Source organism: Mytilus californianus, unplaced genomic scaffold (genome assembly GCF_021869535.1).
Source record: "Mytilus californianus isolate M0D057914Y unplaced genomic scaffold, xbMytCali1.0.p SCAF_14, whole genome shotgun sequence".
NCBI classification, from domain to species: Eukaryota; Metazoa; Mollusca; class Bivalvia; order Mytilida; family Mytilidae; genus Mytilus; species Mytilus californianus.
The window spans coordinates 41,301,860-41,322,262 of record NW_026262626.1 but is presented as its reverse complement, the minus strand read 5'-3'; the positions used below and the strand labels follow the sequence as shown (position 1 = coordinate 41,322,262).

Genomic DNA, 20,403 nt, shown 5'->3' with positions numbered 1-20,403 from the left:
CACCAAGGTGTAAAATTGATACACAAATAGAAAAATATTAAGAATAGTTCACGAACAGAGCGTGCAAGAGATTTAAAAGCAGTAGTTAAGTTTCACTTGCAGAAAAATGTACCTTTTAACATAATTATTAATGTTATATTACTTAAAACAGGTTTTATTATTCAGCCTGTTTATATTGAATCAAATTTCACTATGCTGTTTTCGTTATGTGATTCATGTTTACTGTCGAATAATGATACCAGACGTTCATTTTCACTGTAGGTGCGATTCATTTCTATTGTACGTGCGATGCATTTTCAGAAGGAAATTAATTAATTTTCATCATATAAAGTCTTATTTCAGCCGACTCTCTAAGAAAATTTATGAAGTCAGAAGGATTGATTATATATGCATACTATGTGAGTGAAAATCTGAGGTAATATATCAATAAATTTCGTAAAAATAGCATTTATTGCTAATATAGTCAATTCTATCTTCTCTAATAATTTGTCCAGATCCAGATCTATATGTAGATAAAATTTACCCTTTCCTATTGCCGCCATCATTGAATACATTACCTTGGACAGTTAAACCAATCCACGTCACCGAAAAAGCAAAGTTTTCGGTTCAAGTTGGTCTAAATCAACATCACATACTAATAAAACGTCATTAGAGCTAAGTCCCCTTATAATGCTCGTAGTTTAAAGGTTGCTTTGTTTGTATAAATGTTTGCATAAGCATTGTAATTAAGATTGAGAAAACATTTATCCAAACAAAGCAAGCAAGCCAACCAAACCTTTAAACTACAAGCATTAGGAAAATAGCTCTAATGGATGCATCTTAGATAACAAAGAGCATTCACAAAAGCGATGTTGGTAGATAGACCGTCCTAATATTTTCACCAAAGACTAATTAACGTACTGTTCAGTTTAATATTCAATGTTTATGAAAACAAAGTGTACTGTTCCTGACAGCATTGTATATTATTTATATTACATGAACACCCTGTGACTATTTTAAATAGACAGATCTGTGAATTACTTGTAAATATCGCGAAACAAACACTCTGTGTAACTCAAACTTGCTAAACTACAATGCTCTATTACCAGGCTGAAGCTAGCGAACAATAACTAGCGAACAATAAGCCAGCGAACAATAAGGCGATATATCTAAAAACCGAAAAAATGAATAAGACAGCAACGGCCGTTAAATGAAAAATATTTAAACAGGCAGAAATTCCGTCCAAATATTGCAATTTCAACTCTATCATGAAATGGTATTTATCCCATCCATTGATAAAACAAGTCACATCTCTTTTTAGGCTAATATTCAGTACCACAGTAAATCTGCATCTGTCAACGGATTATTTGTAGGTGTAAAACCACCAATGCACCCACTTCCATTTAGAACGTATGTAAAATTAGTCCTTCCTGGTAAAATACAGCACCTTTGATGTCATTGTTTTATTGAACTAAGATACACATTTGCAGAAATGGGGGTTGGCCTATTCCATGGCTTCATGGGAAAAATAATGAGGGGTGTCACGGGGTATGACTATATAGGTCTTGTAGAAGAGAAACAGGCGCACCTTTTGCGCAAGGTATCGAAGGGCGCTATGTTCAAAAATCTGAAACTAGAGCTCAAAATTTGAAAAAAAATTGTTAAAAACAGGGGGGTTGGCCTATTCCATGGCTTCTACAGAAAAATAATGAGGGGTGTCACGGGGTATGACTATATAGGTCTTGTAGAAGAGAAACAGGCGCATCTTTTGCGCAAGGTATCGAAGGGCGCTATGTTCAAAAATCTGAAACTAGAGCTCAAAATTTGAAAAAAATAATTGTTAAAAACAGGGGGTTGGCCTATTCCATGGCTTCTAGGGAAAAATAATGAGGGGTGTCACGGGGTATGACTATATAGGTCTTGTAGAAGAGAAACAGGCGCATCTTTTGCGCATTGTATCGAAGGGCGCTATGTTCTAAAATCTGAAACTAGAGCTCAAAATTTGAAAAAAATGTTAAAACCAGGGGGGTTGGCCTATTCCATGGCTTCTACAGAAAAATAATGAGGGGTGTCACGGGGTATGACAATATAGGTCTTGTAGAGGAGAAACATGCGCATCTCTTGCGCAAGGTATCGAAGGGCGCTATGTTCGAAAATCTGAAACTAGAGCTCAAAATTTGAAAAAAATTGTTAAAAACAGGGGGGTTGTCCTATTCCATGGCTTCTACAGAAAAATAATGAGGGGTGTCACGGGGTATGACTATATAGGTCTTGTAGAGGAGAAACAGGCGCATCTTTTGCGCAAGGTATTGAAGGGCGCTATGTTCAAAAATCTGAAACTAGAGCTCAAAATTTGGAAAAAATTTGTTAAAAACAGGGCGGTTGGCCTATTCCATGGCTTCTACAGAAAAATAATGAGGGGTGTCACGGAGTATGACTATATAGGTCTCGTAGAGGAGAAACAGGCGCATCTTTTGAACAAGGTATCGAAGGGCGCTATGTTCAAAAATCTGAAACTAGAGCTCAAAATTTGAAAAAAAATTGTTAAAAACAGGGGGGTTGGCCTATTCCATGGCTTCTACAGAAAAATAATGAGGGGTGTCACGGGGTATGACTATATAGGTCTTGTAGAGGAGAAACATGCGCATCTTTTTCGCAAGGTATCGAAGGGCGCTATGTTCAAAAATCTGAAACTAGAGCTCAAAATTTGAAAAAAAATTGATAAAAACAGGGGGGTTGGCCTATTCCATGTCTTCTACAGAAAAAAAATGAGGAGTGTCACGGGGTATGACTATATAGGTCTTGTAGTGGAGAAACAGGCGCATCTTTTGCGCAAGGTATCGAAGGGCGCTATGTTCAAAAATCTGAAACTAGAGCTCAAAATTTGAAAAAAAATTGTTAAAAACAGGTGGGTTGGTCTATTCCATGGCTTCTACAGAAAAATAATAGGGTGTCACGGGGTATGACTATATAGGTCTTGTAGAGGAGAAACAGGCGCATCTTTTGCGCAAGGTATTGAAGGGCGCTATGTTCAAAAATCTGAAACTAGAGCTCAAAATTTGAAAAAAAATTGTTAAAAACAGGGGGGTTGGCCTATTCCATGGCTTCTAGAGAAAAATAATGAGGGGTGTCACGGGGTATGACTATATAGGTCTCGTAGAGGAGAAACAGGCGCATCTTTTGAACAAGGTATCGAAGGGCGCTATGTTCAAAAATCTGAAACTAGAGCTCAAAATTTGAAAAAAATTTGTTAAAAACAGGGGGGTTGGCCTATTCCATGGCTTCTAGAGAAAAATAATGAGGGGTGTCACGGGGTATGACTATATAGGTCTTGTAGAGGAGAAACAGGCGCATCTTTTGCGCAAGGTATCGAAGGGCGCTTTGTTCAAAAATCTGAAACTAGAGTTCAAAATTTGAAAAAAAAATTGTTAAAAACAGGGGGGTTGGCCTATTCCATGGCTTCTACAGAAAAATAATGAGAGGTGTTACGGGGTATGACTATATAGGTCTTGTAGAGGAGAAACAGGCGCATCTTTTGCGCAAGGTATCGAAGGGCGCTATGTTCAAAAATCTGAAACTAGAGCTCAAAATTTGAAAAAAAAATTGTTAAAAACAGGGGGGGGGTTGGCCTATTCCATGGCTTCTACAGAAAAATAATGAGGGGTGTCACGGGTATCACTATATAGGTCTTGTAGAAGAGAAACAGGAACATCTTCTGCGCAAGGTATCGAAGGGCGCTATGTTAAAAAATTGAAACTAGAGCTCAAAATTTGAAAAAAATTGTTAAAAACAGAGGGGTTGGCCTATTCCATGGCTTCTACAGAAAAATAATGAGGGGTGTCACGGGGTATGACTATATAGGTCTTGTAGAGGAGAAACAGGCGCATCTTTTGCGCAAGGTATCGAAGGGCGCTATGTTCAAAAATCTGAAACTACAGCTCAAAATTTGAAAAAAACAATTGTAAAAAACAGGGGGGTTGGCCTATTCCATGGCTTCTAGAGAAAAATAATGAGGGGTGTCACGGGGTATGACTATATAGGTCTTGTAGAGGAGAAACAGGCGCATCTTTTGCGCAAGGTATCGAAGGGCGCTATGTTCAAAAATCTGGAACTAGAGCTCAAAATGTGAAAAAAATTTGTTAAAAACAGGGGTAATGGCCTATTCCATGGCTTCTAGAGAAAAATAATGAGGGGTGTCATGGGGTATGACTATATAGGTCTTGTAGAAGAGAAACAAGCGCATCTTTTGCGCAAGGTAACGAAGGGCGCTATGTTTAAAAATCTGAAACTAGAGCTGAAAATTTGAAAAAAAATTGTTAAAAACAGAGGGGTTGGCCTATTCCATGACTTCTACAGAAAAATAATGAGGGGTGTCACGGGGTATGACTATATAGGTCTTGTAGAGGAAAAACAGGCGCATCTTATGCGTAAGGTATCGAAGGGCGCTATGTTCAAAAATCTGAAACTAGAGCTCAAAATTTGAAAAAAAAATTGTTAAAAACAGGGGGGTTTGCCTATTCCATGGCTTCTACAGAAAAAAAATGAGGAGTGTCACGGGGTATGACTATATAGGTCTTGTAGTGGAGAAACAGGCGCATTTTTTGCGCGAGGTATCGAAGGGCGCTATGTTAAAAAATCTGAAACTAGAGCTCAAAATTTGAAAAAAAATTGTTAAAAACAGGGGGGTTGGCCTATTCCATGGCTTCTACAGAAAAATAATGAGGGGTGTCACGGGGTATGACTATATAGGTCTTGTAGAAGAGAAACAAGCGCATCTTTAGCGCAAGGTAACGAAGGGCGCTATGTTTAAAAATCTGAAACTAGAGCTGAAATTTTGAAAAAAATTGTTAAAAACAGGGGGGTTGGCCTATTCCATGGCTTCTGGAGAAAAATAATGGGGAGTGTCACGGAGTATGACTATATAGGTCTTGTAGAGGAGAAACAGGCGCATCTTTTGCGCAAGGTATCGAAGGGCGCTACGTTCAAAAATCTTAAACTAGAGCTCAAAATTTGAAAAAAAAAATGTTAAAAACAGGGGGGTTGGCCTATTCCATGGCTTCTACAGAAAAAAATGAGGAATGTCACGGGGTATGACTATATAGGTCTTGTAGTGGAGAAACAGGCGCATTTTTTGCGCAAGGTATCGAAGGGCGCTATGTTAAAAAATCTGAAACTAGAGCTCAAAATTTGAAAAAAAATTGTTAAAAACAGGGGGGTTGGCCTATTCCATGGCTTCTACAGAAAAATAATGAGGGGTGTCACGGGGTATGACTATATAGGTCTTGTAGAGGAGAAACAGGCGCATCTTTTGCGCAAGGTATCGAAGGGCGCTATGTTCAAAAATCTGAAACTAGAGCTCAAAATTTGAAAAAAAATTGTTAAAAACAGGGGGGTTGGCCTATTCCATGGCTTCTAGAGAAAAATAATGAGGGGTGTCACGGGGTATGACTATATAGGTCTTGTAGAGGAGAAACAGGCGCATCTTTTGCGCAAGGTATCGAAGGGCGCTATGTTCAAAAATCTGAAACTAGAGCTCAAAATTTGAAAAAAAATTGTTAAAAACAGGGGGGTTGGCCTATACCATGGCTTCTACAGAAAAATAATGAGAGGTATCACGGGGTATGACTATATGGGTCTTGTAGAGAAGAAACAGGCGCATCTTTTGAACAAGGTATCGAAGGGTGCTATGTTCAAAAACTGAAACAAGAGCTCAAAATGTGAAAACAAATTGTTAAAAACAGGGGGGTTGGCCTATTCCATGGCTTCTAGAGAAAAATAATGAGGGGTGTCACGGGGTATGACTATATAGGTCTTGTAGAGGAGAAACAGGCGCATCTTTTAAAGAAGGTATCGAAGGGCGCTATGTTAAAAAATCTGAAACTAGAGCTCAAAATTTGAAAAAAAAATTGTTAAAAACAGGGGGTTGGCCTATTCCATGGCTTCTAGGGGAAAATAATGAGGGGTGTCACGGGGTATGACTATATAGGTCTTAAAGAAGAGAAACAGGCGCATCGTTTGCGCAAGGTATCGAAGGGCGCTATGTTCAAAAATCTGAAACTAGAACTCAAAATTAAAAAAAAAAATTGTTAAAAACAGATTGTTGGTCTATTCCATGGCTTCTAGAGAAAAATAATGAGGGGTGTCACGGGGTATGACTATATAGGTCTTGTAGAGGAGAAACAGGCGCATCTTTTGCGCAAGGTATCGAAGGGCGCTATGTTCAAAAATCTGAAACTAGAGCTCAAAATTTGAAAAAAAAATTGTTAAAAACAGGGGGGGGTTGGCCTATTCCATGGCTTCTACAGAAAAATAATGAGGGGTGTCACGGGGTATGACTATATGGGTCTTGTAGAAGAGAAACAGGCGCATCTTCTGCGCAAGGTATCGAAGGGCGCTATGTTAAAAAATTGAAACTAGAGCTCAAAATTTGAAAAAAAATGTTAAAAACAGAGGGGTTGGCCTATTCCATGGCTTCTAGAGAAAAATAATGAGGGATGTCACGGGGTATGACTATATAGGTCTTGTAGAGGAGAAACAGGCGCATTTTTTGCGCAAGGTATCGAAGGGCGCTATGTTCAAAAATCTGAAACTAGAGCTCAAAATTTGAAAAAAAAATTGTTAAAAACAGGGGGGTTGGCCAATTCCATGGCTTCTACATAAAAATAATGAGGGGTGTCACGGGGTATGACTATATAGGTCTTGTAGAAGAGAAACAAGCGCATCTTTAGCGCAAGGTAACGAAGGGCGCTATGTTTAAAAATCTGAAACTAGAGCTGAAATTTTGAAAAAAATTGTTAAAAACAGGGGGGTTGGCCTATTCCATGGCTTCTAGAGAAAAATAATGAGGAGTGTCACGGGGTATGACTATATAGGTCTTGTAGAGGAGAAACAGGCGCATCTTTTGCGCAAGGTATCGAAAGGCGCTATGTTAAAAAATCTGAAACTACAGCTCAAAATTTGAAAAAAAATTGTTAAAAACAGGGGGGTTGGTCTATTCCATGGCTTCTACAGAAAAATAATGAGGGGTGTCACGGGGTATGACTATATAGGTCTTGTAGAAGAGAAACAAGCGCATCTTTAGCGCAAGGTAACGAAGGGCGCTATGTTTAAAAATCTGAAACTAGAGCTGAAATTTTGAAAAAAATTGTTAAAAACAGGGGGGTTGGCCTATTCCATGGCTTCTAGAGAAAAATAATGAGGAGTGTCACGGGGTATGACTATATAGGTCTTGTAGAGGAGAAACAGGCGCATCTTTTGCGCAAGGTATCGAAGGGCGCTATGTTCAAAAATCTGAAACTAGAGCTCAAAATTTGAAAAAAAAAATTGTTAAAAACAGGGGGGTTGGCCTATTCCATGGCTTCTACAGAAAAAATATGAGGAGTGTCACGGGGTATGACTATATAGGTCTTGTAGTGGAGAAACAGGCGCATCTTTTGCGCAAGGTATCGAAAGGTGCTATGTTAAAAAATCTGAAACTAGAGCTCAAAATTTGAAAAAAAATTGTTAAAAACCGGGGGGTTGGTCTATTCCATGGCTTCTACAGAAAAATAATGAGGGGTGTCACGGGGTATGACTATATATGTCTTGTAGAGGAGAAACAGGCGCATATTTCGCGCAAGGTATTGAAGGGCGCTATGTTCAAAAATCTGAAACTAGAGCTCAAAATTTGAAAAAAAAATTGTTAAAAACAGGGGGTTGGCCTATTCCATGGCTTCTAGAGAAAAATAATGAGGGGTGTCACGGGGTATGACTATATAGGTCTTGTAGAAGAGAAACAGGCGCATCTTTTGCGCAAGGTATCGAAGGGCGCTATGTTCAAAAATCTGAAACGAGAGCTCAAAATTAAAAAAAAAAAATTGTTAAAAACAGATGGTTGGTCTATTCCATGGCTTCTAGAGAAAAATACGAGGGGTGTCACGGGGTATGACTATATAGGTCTTGTAGAGGAGAAACAGGCGCATCTTTTGCGCAAGGTATCGAAGGAAGCTATGTTCAAAAATCTGAAACTAGAGCTCAAAATTTGAAAAAAAAATTGTTAAAAACAGGGGGGGGGGGGGGGGGGGGGGAGTTGGCCTATTCCATGGCTTCTACAGAAAAATAATGAGGGGTGTCACGGGGTATGACTATATAGGTCTTGTAGAAGAGAAACAGTCGCATCTTCTGCGCAAGGTATCGAAGGGCGCTATGTTAAAAAATTGAAACTAGAGCTCAAAATTTAAAAAAAAAATGTTAAAAACAGGGGGTTGGCCTATTCCATGGCTTCTTCAGAAAAATAATGGTGGGTAGTAGTGTAAAAAGGGGGATTCTGCCGCACTTGCCATTTTTAAGCACAAATCCTGCATAGGGACCCCAACCTCAAACATAAAATGCAAATGCATTGTGTTTCAACTAGTCTAAGGGTAGAAACAAGAATATGGCTTTTTGTAAACAATGGTAGAGACACCTTAAAGGGATGTAATCCTAGGGGTAGATACAAAAATATGGCTTTCGTACAAAAGATGGAGGAACTCAGAAGTTTTTATTAATTTTATTAATGATAATGTTTTCGAGGAAAAGGCAAAGGACCAGATCCTGGAAACCCTAAAATGGAAGGAACTCCCAACCTGGGTAAAATATAAAATCCTAGAAGTGGTAGAAGTAGATGGGAAGTTTGGGAGGAGTAAGATCCTCATCTTGAAAAACAAAGAAGGAGAAACGACAAGAGTATGGGCCTGCAGTAGTCTGAACAGAGAGAAGGAATCCTTGGAAGGAGCCTTCGTGAGAAGTACAGGCTTAAAAGTTAGTAAAAAGACCAAACAGGAGTACTATTCTTGCGATCTTGCAAGAAATTAATTAAAAAAAAAAAAAATAAAAAATGGGGTGGGTGGGGTACAAAAAAAATGTTCCAATCCGACATTTCTGCCGGATCGGAAAGTTTTTTTTTTTTTTTTTTTTTTTATGCTTTAAACGGAGCACATCGTGAAATGAAGCAGAACGGAACACATCGTGAAACGATGTGTGTAGTGAAGCGTAATGGAATGATGTGTGACGTTTTTACGGCGCACGCGCATTATGGTCCTCACTAAAAGTGGTGGAAGGTTGTCGCAGCTGATCTTTCTCATCATAGTAATTCTTGAGGCAGCTTGCGATCTTACGAAACTCAGCATCATCAATTTGTTCATCATCAGCCAAAGCAGTACTAATACATTGTTCATCCAAGGATTTTGTAGACTGTGCCATTCGCAAGGTGTCGCGGTGTTTTTTCTTCTTTTTCATGATACGCCCTGAGATCAGTGTGAGTACCATCACGCCAGTGGTACTCAAGCAAGCAAGGGATCCTAGGGGAAGGGAGGCTATAATACCTATACCGGTCAAAGCTGAACCCATGGTGCAGCTGGTCAACATCAAACTGGCTACGGAACACACACCCTGTGCTATAGATACTACTTTATCGAGCCGTTTGTAGATCTTCAAGGTACGTTGATACTTAAGAATATCCGCGTTGAGTTGGTCTTCCATACATTCGACTCTGGTCTGCCGGCATCCAGAATCTAAATAATCCATTTATTTATAGGAGCATACCGAGGAGGGGAATGTATTTGAAGGGCTGTTAGGACCTATGATCAGACCGACTCCGTCGTGGAATTGCTGACCACGCTTTAAGTAGAGTGCATTACCATAGGTGATCCATGCGTTTGAGGGTTTGAGGTAGAGACCGTTGCCACTAGGTTTCACGGTATAAACACACCGACCACGTTTCAGATACAATCCAGACCCTAAGGCCTTGTTGATGGCTACACCATCCAGACCGCTCAAGGCTCCAACACCCAAGCAGGTATATTGTCTTAGCTACCATGGGAAGTGCCTTCATTACCAGCCCTGCCAACATGGGTAGGAATCCACCTACTTTTTGCATGTTTTCCTTCATTTGGGCGGCACTCAGCTACAGATTCATACCACCAGTACCTTTCTGGAGAAGCTTAATAATCCTTTGAACCGGCCGAGAGGTGAGCCACTTCTTGTGTTCACCTTGCAGGTGTACGTGGGACAAACGAATGGAGACCGGACAACCTTGCTTAGCCCGTTGTAGTTTATCAGCTTGACCTTTTGTCAAGGTCAAACCATGTTCGTGATAAGTCATTTATTTATACCTCACGAAGATGAAAGCGGATGGTTAGATGTTCACCCCTGAAATCGATGGGCCTACCATCTTGATCGGTGAGATACGTTTGCATGCGATTGATTGTTCGCAAGGTCACCGGTAAGTATACTAGATTCTTGGGGGTTTGAATTATCTTCATACCAGGACCGTCTTCGGGAAAGAAGCTGTAGATGGAAGACTGCTGTGTACCATTCACATAACTTCCATGGATGATATCACTATTCACCAGAATGCTGTTGATGCTGATGATATTTACAATGTGTTCCCCTTCTGTATAGCCATCTGTGATCATATCGAATGTGTAAATATGCTGCTTAAATCCCAAGACGGTGTTGATGCTATTGACAACGTTGAAGTATACTTGATAGTGTCTGGCGAGGGTTAGCGTTGCTCTTAGGGTCGCCCGGTTGACATCGATGATGATCTTTGTTTTGTGTTTGTTGAGCCGTAGCCGCCGCTGGACCTCATTGTTGATGTCTTCGATGTCATAGGAACCTGTGCTCAGTGCGATGGGAAACCAGTTGGCACCATCGTCGAGGGAGTAGCGGAAGGAATTGTTACCTGTATGAATGTTGGGGATGGAGTTATAGGTTTCCAGGTTCACTAATGCCATCTCATAGGTCTTGGATTCCTTGAGTTCCAGTGGGGAGTTGAACCAGGTAAGGATTTGACTATCGTTTCCAGAGACGATGAACGAGAACCCCTGTTTGGGGTCAGTGTTGTTTGCAATTCGTCGCAAAAATGTGTTATCCATTTATTTATGGTACACCATTGTCACATATTTTTGCTTCCACTCTTCGATACCGTCATACTGCTCCTTGAGTTGTCTACCAGCCTTCACCACGATCGCATAGACTTCGGCAGGGCGGCTGCAAAGAGGAGTAAATTTTATTCATTTTTTACTTTTAGAACACAACGTTCATCTTCTGACCATCGGATTCAAACTGTAGGATTCTGTCGGAAATGATAAGTGCAAATGCTCTGGTGTTTGCCTCCACGTTACGCTCGAACTGGGCCCGGATCTGAATGTCCACCGTGGATTCTTTCAGCCGCTCGGACTGGTGACTCTCGTCAATGACAAACAAGGGGTACAGATCGATGAATTCAGAGGGGTTGATGCCACCGTTGCTGAGGAGGGTGTCCATGTTGTGTAATTTCTTCCTGAAGTCAGCAGCCTCTTTGAACACTCTGGCTACCCTGTTTTCGGTGAAAACGGCATTGTAGTCGACGGCCGGGTAGCGTTCAGCGTTGAGAGTGACATGGATGTTTTGCAATCGACAGAAATCGAACACGGCAACTTTGCGCTCCTGGTTCCCACTTCTCTCGGTTTGGAAGGCAACGATGATGTTCCTGGGCTTCTCGCGACCGTTCTTGGCAGATAAGCGCCAGCTGAACTGTGAGGCTTGGGGGACGGCTATGGAATCGCACTGCCTCATTCGAAATCCACAGTTGATCTTCGCTTTACTCTGAATGATTTGAATAGCTGCATCTTGTTTTCGTCTAAAGGAGTGACGTGGGGGACGAACCATGAGATCTTACGCAGGACAACTTTTCCCACGTCGACGGCGTGAAATCGCGCACGAGTGTGATTTCATGCCTGAACCCGTACACGATCTTGTCGTCGTCATCAGCGAACCCAAAAATGTGCTTCAGGGGGATGGCGAATGAAAACGACCCTTTGTTTGCCGGCTTGGCAATGATGTAGCCACGGCGCGCTACAAAGCCGGTGTTGTTTGCATGGGCTTCGATGGAGGAATCCTTGAACCACAGTTGGTTGAGACCTTGTGATTTGGAAAAGTCGTCGGGGTAGGTCAACATTCCCATCATGGTGGTGGCGACGCCGGGGTCGTTGATGTGCTCGATTTGCTGGCCGGAGAGTCGATAGCTGATGGTTCTGAAGAGATACATGATACCATTATGGACGAGGGACACGAGATCAGCGTCAGCATATGCAGTGCCGTCGTTCTTTAGGAGCTGTCCTTCTACCAAGAGATAACTCTCGGCGGGGTGTAGGAACAAATTCTGGGTTTCGATGTTGATTCGGATTTCAAAACCGGCACTGTTCAGCTGGGCACCGGCTTGTGGTTCGTATTCTCGAACCTGATATTCCTGGAGACTTTCGTGGAAGGTCAACCCTTCGGTGATTGTAAGGATGTCAGACATAATGTATTTATTTATAGCGTTGGACGAAGTCGTGGATGGTTTTGATACCAGAGCCGGAGATAAGATTGTTCAACCGAACTTGCTCTGGCTTATGCGTTGAACACTTGACTGTTGGGGGTTTTTATTGCGTTTCCTGGGGCGGGTCACTTTATCAACCACATGGTCGACGGCTTTGGAGGCCCCATTTTCAACACCTTTCAAGGCTGCATTGGTGGCAGCACTCACGGCCTTACTTCCTAGGGTTTTGGCGGCAGAGGAAGTAAACATGCGTCCAGCCAAACTGGCGATTGTGTCAAACAGTCCTCTACCACCGTAGGCGTACTTTCGAGCGTAACCATTTTTGATTTGCAACATTTATTTATAGGGTGCTACGATGAAGCGCCTTATATTCCTCGATGCTGATATGTCTACCCTTTCTCATAGCATCGATAATCGACACAATTTCGTTGCGCACACCATTATTTCCTGCTCGGTATGCTGCGGCACACAGTTCCAAGCGATCGAGAAGCTGCTTGAAGTTTGAAGGTAAAAACACGGATTGCAGCCCACTGCCAAACTTATTCTTTTGGTAGATGTGGGACACGATTTCCTTCCACTTGTAACCCTTATTCGCCTTCGGGGTTCTCGAGAGGGTGGAATTGCCTTTATACTTGGCACCGGAACTTTTTAGAATCTGTGCATAGTCCTCTAGGTCGTCGGGCTCGAACGATTCTGGATTCTTTTTCACCATGAGTTCCCAGAGACCAAGGGTTCCTTTGTACCTCACACCATCCACGAAAATATCATCACCGTCAAAAGTAACTGGTGAGCTTCCGATAAAGATACTATCGTTTTCAGATCGGAATCCAAAGGTGTGGTCGGCGGAAGGAGTCATACTGAGCTGCAAATACTGCCGTGCTAAGGGTCCAAGGACGGTGTATGTAGCTGGTGCGATGGGTAGTGGGTCGGCAAACTCGGGCGGTGGAGGAGGAAGGTCTGCGATCGTTTTGGTGATCTGTGAAGCTACCTCTCGCTGAGCCTCAACCATAGGCTTAAACACCTTGGAAAGGTCTCGGCAAAGTCCAATCTTTATTTTATCTGCATATTACTGGCTTGAATTTTCCGCTTGGTGTCTTGTGAACGGCTGCCAGATTTTCATTGAATACGACCCGGCGATCAAAATTGGGCTTAGACACCAGTTTTAGGGCTTGTTTTTCACTGTTCACCAGTCGAACATCGACCCTCTTTCGAATATTCTCCATCGTTTTTCCAAACACTGAGTTATTCATGAGTTTGTTAAAACCCTTCTCAGCATCGCTTGTAGCCTGAGCTCTGAGTTTAGTATTCAGGTCGATATACGGTTTAAGCCATGAGGATTGTTCAAATCTGATGATCCGATGAACCTTTTTCAAGATCATTCCCTGGGAGATATAGTATTGGAGGTTCTGAAGATGAAGGGTATATTTTTCGCGTTTGCCTAGATGAGGTAGCAATTTACGAACTCCGTCGATTTCCATGGCTTCCGGCGCGAGAGGGTAGTCGTTATGACTATCGTGAAGGTGTTGAGGATATTCTAGATCACTTTCTACTAACGCCCCATATTTATGATCTTCTGAATATTTTAACATCTCGTCGATCTCCTCTGGATCTACCCATTCAAACCCTCCTGTGGGAAGGGGTTGTGCCATAGCCCCACCATAATTGTTTGCATCTAGGTAGGTCATTAACTTGGTTGGCTGCGATGGATTGTAATTGCTCATATATGGATTATTGGCCTTTCCGAGTAGGTGAGATATCATGGCCACACCTCCCCTAGTTGCATTTTCGAACATCAACAGCATATCCGGATCGGCCAGAAGTTCCAGTCGGATCCTGCTGTATTTTAGCATCGCTTCGTAAGATAGCCCAGGGGATGTGAAATAGTGTGCGGGATCGAGCTTGTTAGTTTTCATACAGTTATCCCTGAAATTCTCGAAAACATCTTCTAGTAAGGCCACATCACTTTCCAAGTAAAGATTGTGATACTCTTGCATCGTCCGGCAACTAAATTCCTTGAACACCAGCTGGGCGTGGGAGTAATCTTCATTGGAAATATGTTCACCGCGAAGTTTGTTGAAAAACGCCTCCTTAGGTGGTAGCTGTGTTTCCTCCAGCTTGGTGGGACTATCTACATAATCGTATGGATATAATCCCTTCCTAATCATCAGTTCGGTGTGATCACCGAAACACTTCTGCGTTGCCTTGAATGTATCCTTGGTCAGATTTTTTGCCAAGTTTTCAATGAAGGAGAGTAGGAATCGCATGGAGTCAATAAACCTCATCTCGATATCTCCAACCTTCTTGGAGAAGCTAATATATTTTTCATCGGTATTGGGGATACAGTTAATCTTTCCTTCTCCGAATCCTAATTCCCTCATTAATAAATGGGCATCATACCCACTTAAATTATGAAATACGATGGGGATAGATTTGGGTAGCTGAAACGCTAAATTACACTCATTGTGTGCTGCACCTCGATATTTGCCAGCAAGATGATTGTGATCCCGAACCTTATCCCCACCCAAAGTGTTACCACAAATGTGACAGAGTGTGCTCGCCGCGAAATTCTCATTATCTTCATCCGTCATTACCATCGCAATTTTGGTTTCATAGGTTTTGGCAATTTCTCCGATTTCCTTTTTCATACACTCCACAAATGTCTTGGCTGCATCTTCTCCACGGTAAACGACTGAATCTTTGTAGTCACCGTGGACATATTTTATGCGATAACAGAATCCAGATGGCTGATGCAGTTGATATGCCTTGGTGTAGGCTCGTGATGGATCTGGCTGGCAGGTGTCCATTTTTTCCGTAAAGCACTCAAAATCCGCATAGATTATGAATGGTATCATCTGGCGTTGGTAGTTTTGGAAACTGATGAAGGTTCCTTCTTCCGGCATCTCGATTCTGACCGGCTTCTTCTGACTGCAATGTTCCATGTGCTCGTCTAGGATGTCCTGTCTGGAAAAGTGACACAAACACCTACGGCAGAAGTATACTGATTCTTTGTGTCCTGTCACTTGAGAGGTCAGAAGGCGTGAAAGGCTCTTAATCCAGCAGTAGTGCTGCTTGTCATTATGGGTAAAAAATATGAGGTCTATGTGTTTCTCTCCGGTGTTCTCCGATATTCTCAGGGGATATACTTAGAGATCCTCCTCTTCATCTTCACCTTTCTTAACACCATCGTAGCCAAAAACGTTAATGTTGAGGTTTGGAATTTGCCGCTCGAATTGTTATTTGCCTTGAGGGAAACTGGGAATTCAATCCCATCAAAGTTAAGCTCGCCTGCCCACTGTTTGTACTGTGTGACTCGGTTTGCTGATTTCCTGTCTACTTCCGGATTGTAAAGTGCTGATAACACTGCCCACTTGAAGCAATGATCATCTTCATTTCTCACATTGATGATAGCTTTCTTTTGGGTGAGCTTCTGTGGGAATGGGATGTAAGACTTCCCGGCGAGTGGTTTGAATTTGTTCAAGTGAATTTCTAGCTTATCGATCTTTTTAAATGTCCATCCACTACCATCGCGCATATACTTGGCCATACTTTCCTGAACCTTCTCTGCCACAAGGGAAATCTCGAAATCGAGGTCTGATGATTGGGTGATCGTAACCTGACATGATCTGAAGGTGGGATATACGTAGATATTCTCTCCGGTTGCAGGGTTTGATTTCACTAACTCTTCTGTTAATGCTATTTGCACCTTCAATGCTTTCTCTTGGGTGAGGGTACTTTTGATTTCATTGGAAATGGTTCCTCGGCTATTCTGGAAAAACGTTTCCAAATTATGCTGCTTGAGTGGTTCAATGGTGACTGTACCAAATACACCTTTCAATGCATTGCGTCGGTCGACAATTTTGATTTCCTCTTCGATGGGTGCATTTTCGATATCATGTTTCACCAGCTCAGTCAGAGCAGCTCTCGCTAGTCGGGAATAGTTGGTGATTCCCCGTCTTTTGGCAATGGTCTTCAGTTCCTTTTTGGTGAAAACCTCTTCTCGAGTAAATTTGTAGGCGGTTTTGTCCTCGATTAACTTTACCAATTCCCCCTTGGGTTTCCTACTGTATCCCTTAAGTCCCTCCTTCTTCGCGATTTCTCGGAGTTCTTTCATGGTGACTTTCACCACGATTTTCCCTCCAACTGGGGCATCCTCTTCCTTCTCCTGCTGGCGTGGTTCTTTGCTGTGTCTCCAGCAGAGCCCATCTTTTCCCGGTTTACTCTTGCAGAACTGTCCCTTCTTCCTCTTCAGTGAAGCGCCGCAAGTTTTTGGTTCTTCATTCTCAAGAAAAAAATCTTTGAACTGATCCATATTCATATCAACACTATTGGATGCCATCCCTTTATTTGTATCAATTGAAGGGGTGCTTCCTTCTAAGGTGATTGGGGCTGGGGTATCTCTGACGTTTTGTGTGAAAGACATACTTGTATCTACCCTAGGAGTACATCCCTTTAAGGTGTCTCTACCATTGTTTACAAAAAGCCATATTCTTGTTTCTATCCTTAGACTAGTTGAAACACAAAGAGGTCAAAGTGCTATGCCGAAAACACGACGTTGATCCCGCCAGAATGGAGGAAAGCCGGGTTTTCTCGACCACTGGGACCACACCAAGATGGGAAGATGATCAAATACTTTAAAGCCAAATCTACGCGCACATGCGCGATTGATACTTTAGATGATCTCGTTCACCAACAAAACACCACTAAACAGAGATCAACTTAAGACCTTTGGCAGCAAGTCATAAGAAATATAAAAGAAAATAAGGTGTACTGTAACTTGTGTGCAGACATGCCTTCTATACAGCAGGGTCGGATCCGCGTGTTTACCAATTCCCATGATTTCAACGATGAGGAAATACAGGGTTCCCGAACTTCTGAATACCTCGTACCGCATCGATAAGGTATTGCGAAGGCGAAATCGGGGTGATGTCAATGATCTCTTTGAGAAATGGATAGGTAATCTCAGTCATTTATTTCTTGGATCAAACAATTAGACATGGAGTCACGACCTCTTTTTCAAACACAAAGGTTCGTGGTTCGATCTCTGTTCCTGGGAGAAAGTTTCAGGGACCAAATTTTCGGCTCTGCCTTGACACCATTTGCGAGTATTGTCTTCAGGAACGATGATAGTCTGTCGGAAGGGTACGATAAGCGGCTGACCCGCATTAAGAGAGATCCATATCACTGCACGTAAAAGACAACCTTGTAGATTTCGAAAGAGACCAGGCTAATGCCGCTACAAGGCAGCATTCGCACCAGCAAAGTAGAGAGGGATATGATTAATATAAGTTACAATAACTTTCCAAATCCACTAAAAATAACTATGTTTAAACTAACCTCTCTAGAAGGTCTGTATTCTTGATGATTCTCCAAGACTGTAAAGGTTATGAGAATGTAAAGGTTACTAGTAACCAATGGGTTTAACGGTTTTCTCTGATAAAGCAGGGTTACTAGTATAAAACTATGCTGCATTTTATTGTACAAGAGGTGTCGATCTGAATAAATTGGCGTGCGGGTTCTATTGAGAGGAGTCGCTTGCGGGTACACTATTGCCTGTAGGTGAAATCATGATATGTATGGGTGTATCAGAGGGAGTAAAATGACTAGCTTGAAAAACGGTAGTATTGACGGGTAAATTATTACTAGTTGATTGTGAGGATTGAATGAGTTTTTAATTTGACGGTTTTTTTAATGTAAACGAACATGTACTGATCTGTTTGCTGAATTTCTTCCACCACGTCTTCATCCGAGCAAGCTTCTATCATTAAGACCTTTCTGAATATCACTTTTCTGTGACACGGAATCTAAAATAGCTGTGACTTCCTCAATTTCTATATCGAAACTATGTCTGCAGTTATGTCTCCAAAATTCTTCCAAAGTCTTGTAAGTGCTCGTTTATGTCCTAAACGAATGGCTTTCAGCTTTGTATCCATTTCCCTTCTTAAGATAGAAATAAAAGACTTCTTGACTATGTGATAGATGTACTAGTCATAGTAACATGTCAAAGTGACGTGCCATTACATTAAGTGCGGCACATAGTAAACGTCATGTGTGTGGTATTTACGAGAGGTATGATTATGATGCAACGTATTACCCTCAATTTTTAAGATCTCGATATCTACTCTAGTTTATTTGAACACATCTCACTCCGTCAATCTATTGAATTTCTCTTTCTTGTTCTTACTATTTCTTGCATACCAAACATTCATCACCTTGTCCTCTGCCATTTTATTTTCGTGAAGTTAACTAATCAAATGGTTCTGCATGTTTGAGTTTGTGGTCAAACTTGTCCAGCTTGTCCATTATGTTTTCTCATGTTCTTTGATTGCTGCATCATATTCTATCTTCATTCATTTTATATCCGTTTAAAGCTGGTCGCACTAATTTTCATACGTGCTGTCTTTTACTTTTTTAATAACCCACCATTTCATTACAGCATCCGAACTGGCCCTCGGAGCTTTCAGAATGGTGATGTGGTTGTCGTTCATGTTCCAGTATTTGAAGGAACTACCCATGATTATCCCTCTTTATCAATGGCCCTTTGTGTTGTTCCATTCCCTGAAAAATGCTATTCGGAGATAGGCGAGCGTTTCCAATGGATTTTGGCTCTTTCTGATGGGTCGTCCAAGTTCGTCCCAAAAATGTTCCATTGGCGATAATCTGGAGACATTGCTGGCCACGGCAACACACGAATGTGATTATTCTCCAAAAAATTATTGAAATGTGTGCCACGTGACAACGGGCGTTGTCCTGCTGAAAAACGTGTTCAAAACGATGCCTTCGGAGAAACGGGAAAACGATTGGAGCCAGAATTTCGTTCCTATACCTTTTTTCATTTAGGTTACCTTCAATAATTGTCAGATCGGTGCGTTCCTGGTAGGTTATTCCGTCCCATACAATAATTCGGCCACCCTCAAACAGATCCGTTTCCTGTACGCACGCATCAGAAAATCATGCATTGCACCTCCGGTAGACACTGGCTTTGCTGTCGCTAAATGTCAAGTTGAATTTCTATTCATCGGTAAAAAGGACTTGTCTCCATGTTAGCCTATTCCATCGAATCCGTACCCGAGTCCATTCAAGTCGCGACATCCTGTGACGTTGCGTAAGGATAGGTCCCTTCAACGGACGATGAGCTCTTAGGCAAACTTGATGCAGTCGGTTACAAACTGTTTGGGAATAAAGCCTGTTTTTGTTTCTTCCATGAGTTTGTCGTGCTGTTTGTGACAAGTTTACAAATCGATTCCGGAGATGAATAATGCGGATGTGACTGTCTTGACGTAACTTCGTTTCACGTTGCCTGCAACCTCGGGGACGATTATTTGTCGTGCCAGTATCTCTAAGACGAGTCTTAAGCCTTTCAATATTCATTCTAGAGACATTGGGATGATTTGCAACCTGTATTAGAGTCATTTGTGCTGCCAACAACACAATAGCTCGTTCTCTCTCATTATGACGTAGACGTGGCATTGACTTACGTGTAACTTTTTCAATTTTTTAATGCGACCTTTTGTTAACAATAGTGCTCGACACATTTAATGACCAAAAGGACAACTCAATTCCATCTTGATACAGGTAAATGTTTAAAAAAATGCTTATTTGTTTAAAATCAGAAAATGACGTAACGTCGTCTTCGAATTTTTAACAAATTAGTAAATGATAGATAAATCATTCAGGTCACTAGTTTTAATCTTGAAAATATTATAAATTAATATATGTAATTTCTTTTAATTAAAAACCAGGGTAACGTTTCTATTTTTGCCTAGTAAACATTTATTTATATCAGACAATGCACGCACGTGGACGAGGGTACTTATATTGTCTTTAAGAATGTTGCGCTTGGATTGTCAATGATAAAGTTAACTGGTCTGTATGTAGTTTTACTATCATATCTTTTTAACAACTCAGTACTCTTTGTGGATTTTGTTTTATTCTGGTACAAAACCTCTGATATAAATAGACTTTTGAAAGAATACAAAGTAGACTGTCTATTAAGTCTGTAATAGTATATAGATTTTTAGGTTTTATACCAGCTGGCCTTCGCACTAAAGTTCTTTCATCTTCATCGTTTTCGTTTTCGAAATACCCTTGAAAAAAATTCAGCC

General features: G+C 41.4%; 1 long non-coding RNA gene across 4 annotated transcripts; it reads left to right on the top strand.

Annotated features, from left to right (window-relative positions):
* The first annotated feature begins 1,088 nt into the window (after positions 1-1,088).
* On the top strand, positions 1,089-8,039 carry LOC127724558 (uncharacterized). Of its 4 annotated transcripts, XR_007992580.1 has the most exons (4): positions 1,089-1,934; positions 2,286-4,019; positions 4,197-4,234; positions 5,827-8,039. It is a non-coding gene; the product is annotated as an uncharacterized LOC127724558 (long non-coding RNA). The 4 variants fall into 4 exon arrangements; XR_007992581.1 differs by lacking the exon at positions 1,089-1,934 and having other exon boundaries at positions 1,942-3,307; XR_007992579.1 differs by lacking the exon at positions 1,089-1,934 and having other exon boundaries at positions 1,942-4,019.
* The last annotated feature ends 12,364 nt before the right edge of the window (positions 8,040-20,403 follow it).